The 7,063-nt window shown below is 39.4% G+C and overlaps 1 pseudogene; it reads right to left on the reverse strand.

The window, feature by feature from the left end:
• Window positions 1-212: 212 nt before the first annotated feature.
• On the reverse strand, window positions 213-1,694 carry LOC119060899 (keratin, type II cytoskeletal 8-like; annotated as a pseudogene).
• Between the last annotated feature and the right edge of the window lie 5,369 nt (window positions 1,695-7,063).

Consider the following 7,063-nt stretch of genomic DNA (forward strand, 5'->3'; position numbering starts at 1 on the left):
AGAAACCCCATTTGATTTGGCTTTTAGTCAGAGGCATGGGTCAGGCATAGGTTTGGCTTTTGGTTGGGTGGTGCCACAGGGGGCAAATGCTCCCACCTGAAGGGTGAGCTGAGGCCCAGGGCTGTGCCTGAGCTGGGTCTCCTGTACCTTCCACTCTCCTACAGAGCTCCTTTCCTGCCAGCTTGGAGGACAGGAGGGACCGCAGTAGTCATTCACTTGGACAGGACATCAGGAGACTTAGACACTAGCTTCTCTTCACAGGTCTCAATCTTCTTCACAACCACCATCTTGGAGGAGCCAGTGCTGGTGCAGCTGAAGGAGTCAGAGTTCCCACCAGAGCCCCAGCTGGCCTGGAAGCCCAGGCTGTAGTTGAGGTTCCCTTAAGCTAGGCTCAGCCCACCTGAGTAGCTGCTGGTGGTCTTGGCATCCCAGACTCCAGCCAGTTCTCCTCGCCCTCCAGTAGCTTGCGGTAGGTGGCTATCACCACGTCCAGGGCTGGCTTGGTGTTCATGAGCTCCTGGTACTCACTTAGCTGCTGGGCCATGTCCTGCTTGGTGGCTGTCAGAACAGCTTCCAGCTCAGCCACCTTGGCCTGAGCATCCTTGATGTCCAGCTTGCCATGGTGCTCAGCATCCATGATGGAGGCCTCCAGGGAAGCCCTCTGGCCTTTGAGGCCATCAGTCTGAGCCTGGATTCTGCTGATGTTCTGGTTAGTCTCAGAAATCTCCGTCTTTGTGCAACACAAGTCATCCTGTGCTTCCTAGCCAATACCTGCAGCTCCTCATACTTGATCTTGTAGATGGTCTAAGTCTTAGCACAGCTGTGGTTGGTGATCTTCTTGTAATTGACCTTGACCTCGGTAATGATGCTGTCCAGGCCCAAGGAACAGTTGTTTTCCATGGACAGCACCACGGACATGTTGGAGATCTGGGCCTGCAGCTCACAAATCTCCTTGTCATACAGCTGCCTGTAGAAGTTGACTTCATTGGTCAGCCCTTCCAGGCAGGACTCTAGCTCTACCTTATTCATGTAAGCTTCATCCACATCCTCCTTGATTAGGACAAATTCATTCCCCATCTCTGTGTGCTTGCTGATCTCGTCCTCGTACTTATTCTCCAAGTCCTCCACCAGCCCCTGCATGTTGCCAAACTCTGCCTCCAGTCTCAATTTCTCCTGAACGATTGTTTCCAGCTGCTGCCAAAGGTTGTTGAAGTAGACCTCGAACATTCTGTCCATGTTACTGTGAGTCATCTGCTGCTGCTGCAGGAGACTCCACTTGGTCTCCAGAATCTTATTCTGCTGCTCCAATCTCCACACCTTATCCATGAAGGAAGCAAACTTGTTGTTGAGGCTCTTGATCTGCTCCTTCTCCTGGTTGCACACAGCCTGGATATTAGGGTCCACCTCTTGCTTCATGGGGGTCAGCAGGCTCTGGTTTACTTGGATGGCTTTGATGGTCCCCATGCTTCCAGGTCCACTGAACCCCCTGGCCAGATTCATGCTGGTGTCCAGGCCAAGCCAGGAACTGCTGCTCACCTGGGAAAAGACTGAGCAGCTGATACTGGGCCTACTTGTCAAGGACAAGCAGCTGCTGAAGGCCCTGGAGCCAGAGGTGGATACCTTGAAGGACCTCTAGATACCTTACGGATGAGGTTAGAGGCTGGGGTGGAGGCAAGGAGGCCAAACCAGACAGAGATTCAAGAAGAGCCAAAAAACTGCTTCCCAGAATTATTTTTAACACTCCAACTATTAAGTGGTTACTTCTAACCAATATCATAGTAACTTCTCTGCAGTATTTGATACCTTTGACTTTCCCTATTGTTTAAGATTCTTTATTCTTTTGATTTCTTTGATGTCTTTGTCATTTCTTTGGCTGGGTTCTCTTCTACCTGTCTTTTAAACCCTGAAGTTATCTAGGGTTTAATACTTACATTCTTTTCACTCTGTACATTCCCTACTTGAGCTCTCTATATCCATGGGTTCTACCCCCAGCTAGGGCTGAATGATATTTATGGTTACTGACTTTCCTTGTGTCTTTCCCCACCCAAACACTCACCCATATAGCTAGCTGCCTATTTACCACTACTTGATTATCCCAAGGCATCTTAATGGTTAACCTGTGTTAACCTTAATGTTAAAATAGGCAACATTTTAAAATCCTTTTCTTCTATTTTTCCCATATTTTCTATTCTGTTTAGAGTTGCCAGTATTTTCTACAACACCCAAGTAAGAAAGGAAATATTTTAGATTCCTCTTTATTCCTTGCTGTCCCTATCCAATGACAATTAAATCCTTTTGATTCTATCTTTGTAATATGTTGTGCCTGCTTCTTCCTCTCTAAGCAAAATTGTTTGTTTACATGTCTTGTCTGCCACATTAGACAGTAAGTTCATTGAGATCAGGAATATGTTTTATTTGACTTTATATCTTCCAAATTGAGGAGTAAGACCATCTCTGTCAATATGACTTAAATGTAAATCAAAAACTATAAACCAATAAAAATTTGTGGTTTGTTTCAGGATTCTTGCAAAACAGTTCATCCAGGTAATCAGTTTGTTCATGTGGGTAAATAGTTTTTATTGGACAATATACTTCTCACTGGGCAAAAGCTCTTCTCAAACTGTTTTCTCATCAAAACTTAAATTCATGTATCTACTAAACTTAAACTATTATGTCATAAATTTTGCCCAAGTCCAACAACCCCCAGTCTTACAAAAACTACCCCCAACTCTAGAAATATCCTTCCCTAAGTTCTTCTTTGAGGCACTAATATGTCTATTAATGTGATTTCCTCCCTTGCTGCAATACATCTAATAAATTCAGATTTGCCTGACCAACAGGGGTCTCTGGTGAATGCAATAAAGCATTCAACAATCAGTAGGCCCCAACACAGACCCTAACATATAATAGAAGCTGAACAAAGGTTTTTGTTTTTTAATTAAATAGGCAAAAAATTGAGTAGGGTGTGTGTAAGAGAAAGTGGATGGGATAGATGTTTCTGCTTATCTATAGTGAAAGGACCCCACATGACCTGGCAGAAGTATTTCATTGTTCTCATATTAGCAATCAAGAACCCCAGGTGCTGAATATATATGGCATTTTCTACAGTTCAGGCTGAAATGACTCCTTCTTTCAATTTACCCTGTGCCAGGCTGTAAGGTGCCCAATGTGTCCTTGTTCTCACTCCGGTGTCTATTTTGTTCACCTGTGTCCTACCAACACCTCTGCTTCTAAGAATCTAACCTCTTAATCCACAGCCAGGATTAGAAATTGGTCTGATAAACCAATCTGCACTAAAGTATTCTCTTTAAGAAGACATTTGAACATGGTGGTTTTATGTTTGAAATAAATGAATCCATCAATAAGCTTTATTTCATGAACCAGTGATGAGCCTTACAAAGGGTAGAGGAAGGGTGGGGAATAAATTATATGAAGTTGATCCTTGATATTCTGAAAGGAATTGTCATGGGACCCTAAATCTTGGAACTATAGATATGAGTGGACCTTACTATCCCCCCCGCCGAGTTGTTCATGAAGTAAAAAATGGTGAACCAAACAAATCCCCACTGAATTGCAGATGCTGAGTTGATGAGCCATCTGCTTGGCTGACTTCCTAGCAAAAGATTCCCATTCAACCTCACTATCCCTACAGATCCCAAACTTTATCAGAATTCAAGCCCAGGCGTCTGCAGAATTATAAGTTACTCTATGTTGTAAACTTTGAACACAAGTTAACTATTGAAATGTATGATAAATCTAAGAATGATAAGATTCTACTAGATAAAAATGCTTTTATTTACTCAATTACTTCAAGGTAAGCACTCTGAAATTAGAATCCTGGACTTAAAATGTTTTTATTTTCATTCTGACAGCAGGCATGTTGTTGAACAGAGTAAGTGTTCAATTCAAGTGTTTACTGAAGACACAAATTAATGTCCCTTGGTGAAGTGAAACATGGAAGATGACAGTAATTTGCCTCAGGTCACACAGGAGTCAATAGTGGTGTCTGATGTGATGACTACATATGGGTTTTTCCGAAAAATCCCTGTTTATTCCTGTTTTCTCTCAGTCCTACTTAGAATTTGTTCACAACAGAAGTGTCCAAACTTGAATAGTAAATGTTAAGATTACTCTCCATGTAACTCTAATCTCTCTGTCCCTCTTCCCCTAAATTAGAAATTTATGAATTATTTGTTTTTATTTTTATTTTTGGAAAATATTTTAAAGGCTGATTTGTTTTTCTGGAAATGACAAAATGTAGAAAGCTACTTCATATTGTGAAACATTTTCTCAACCTAATTTAGTGTGCTTTGCCCGACAATTCAGAGACTCTGAGTATTTTATACTCACAAATTGTTAACATCTTTAAATTAATTAATTTAATTAAATTAATTTATTTATTTAAAAAATTTCTGTTTTATTGAATTTATGGGGATGACACTGGTTAACAAAATTATACAAGTTTCAGGTGCACAATTCTATTATCTGTCCACTGTATGATGTGTTCACCACCCCAAGTAAAGCCAAGTCTCTGCTATCACCATTTATCCCTTCTGTACCCTCTTCTTCTTCTCTGCACCCCTAACAATCACCATGCTATTGTGCATGTCCATGAATTTTTGTCTCTTTTTTTCTCAATCCTTCTACTGTCCATCCAGTTCCCCCCACAACTGTCAGCCTGCAATCTATCTTTGAGTCTCTCTATTTTGCTTCCTAGTTCATTTTGTTCATTAGATTCCACATATAAGTGAAATGGTACTTGTCTTTTTAAAACTAACTTATCTCACTTAGGATAGTGTTTTCCAGGTCCATCCATGTTGTTGCAAAGGGTTAGATTTCCTTCTTTTTTATGGCTGGGTAGTATACCATTGTGTAAATGTAGCACAACTTTCATCTACTCATCTACTGATAGACACTTGAGCTGCTTTCAAATCTTAGCTATAGTAAATAACACTGCAGTGAACATAGGAGAGCATATATTCTTTCAAATTAGTGTTTGGATTTCTTTATATAAATTCCAAGAAGTGTGATAGTTGGGTCATAAGGCAGTTACACTTTTAATTTTTTGCAGTAACTCCATACTGATTTCTGCAGTAACTATACCAATCTATATTCCCACCAAAAGTGCATGAGGGTTCAAAACTTTTTCTACACTTGCCAATTTTCTCTCCAGATTTTTAAATAAATGACCTTCCCTTTTTCTCAATAAGGCTAAGGAAATATAACTGGCCTTAAGTCATAAATAGAGTAGAGATCAATGAGATTGTCAGTTTATGAAGTTGGCCAATCAGTACGTGAACTTCACTGTGTTAGTTTGTATTGGGTGTCGCATAGAAGAGACATGACTTTTTCTGACAAATCTTGCAAGAAGCAATATGAATTTGTCAACTTTTTCTATTCCTAGAGGAAAGGTTTCTTCTGTATTTATAGTTTATGCTGAAGCTCAAGATTTGCCTGTGTGGGCCAATAAGAGATGAACATTAACTCAATCATACCTTCAGTGAGTGTTTATTTAGTATTTGCTGGGTAAGAAGGACAATTGTAGTCTAGCTGACACGGAGATGGATAAGACAGAATATTAGTTTTCAAATATCTTTTGATATATGGAGGAGGCTGAAAAGCTGAGGTTTTATTTTTTCTAAGAGAAGTAAATGAAAGAAATATTTTAGAGTTATACAATTTTAAAAGGGCTCTTGTTCATAATTTTTTTAGATAATATCCTGTTAACCCTCAAAGATACCCATGAAGGGCAAAACTATCTTTTCTGGGAGAGTTCTCTTATTTCATGTAGACTCATATTAATTTAGGAAAATATTCTGGCTTAGAAATTATTATCAATTGCTTTTTTGTTATAAAAGGAATAAACAACTTTTGGGTATGTTTAAAGGAGTGACATGAAGTAATCCATGAAATGAAAAATGACTCTTCAGATATCATTTTGGTGTAATGATGGCCTTAACCAAAAATGACATCCATCAAGCCAAATTATTAGTTATGCTGTCCAGTGTGGTAAATCCAAAATGCTTGGTCCAGTGTATGAGAACTTTTAATACCAATAAATATTTCTTGGGAGAGATGTTAAATTTCCTCCCTCATGTGAACACTAGGCCTAATTCTCTTGTTCTTTACTCACTAGAGATGGAGAAAATCTGGCTGTTCCCCTAGGAAGAAGAGTATTAAGCCTTCCTTTAATTAAATAGCGGATGTATTTGTTGAGGTTCCTAAGACACTGAATTGTACCTTAGGAAATAAAACATGCTTGCAATAACCAGAAAAGTAACAATTCTAAATTATATAGAGGCAAAAGTATGGTCCAGGCAAAACAGCACAGCGGGAAAAGGGAGCCAGGACAAGGACCTTGGAGAAAGTGAGACCAGTGGTGGGAATTGAAGCAGAGTGGAAGGGTGAACAGAGAGGAGGGGGCGTGCAGGAGAGAAGGGCATTACGGATAAAGTTTCATAAGAGGATGATTTTTAGGGCAGAGTTTTACTGTGTTTATTCCTAACATCTGAGATCATATGCTACCTAAAGACATTTAATTAAATATTTATGGTAAGAATAATGCATTCTTACTAAAGAAAATATGAATGCATTTAAGATAATAAGAATAACAAAAATCACAGGTCATCACACTGTTCCCTCCCATTTGCTCTTTGATGTTTTAGTGTCGTTGATTCTGGACTTATTCTGGACATTTTTAAAGCATGATTTCAATTGTGTCTACAGCAGGGGGATTTTAAATTTTAACATTGTAATAATACACATTTTCCACATTAATTATGCATTTATTTTAGTCCATCAAGTACATCTACCATAGTTTTACTTAATAATTCATATATACTTATGGCTTTAAATATGTCACATTCATTACTATTATAAATCACTTTGCTCTTAACATCTGTGTACATAAGGCTTTTTTCCCCTTGTGTTTACTTAGAGAGGACTCATGGGGGTGAGGACAAAGCACAGACTTTAGAGTTAGATAGACAAGGTTTTGATGGTTAGTTCTGCCACTCTTAGCTGTGGGCTTAGGCAATGTGTCTAACCTCTCATGAGCCTTCGT

The sequence above is a fragment of the Artibeus jamaicensis genome, unplaced genomic scaffold (assembly GCF_021234435.1).
Source record: "Artibeus jamaicensis isolate MK-2021 breed Jamaican fruit bat unplaced genomic scaffold, CSHL_Jam_final contig_465, whole genome shotgun sequence".
Lineage (NCBI taxonomy): Eukaryota > Metazoa > Chordata > Mammalia > Chiroptera > Phyllostomidae > Artibeus > Artibeus jamaicensis.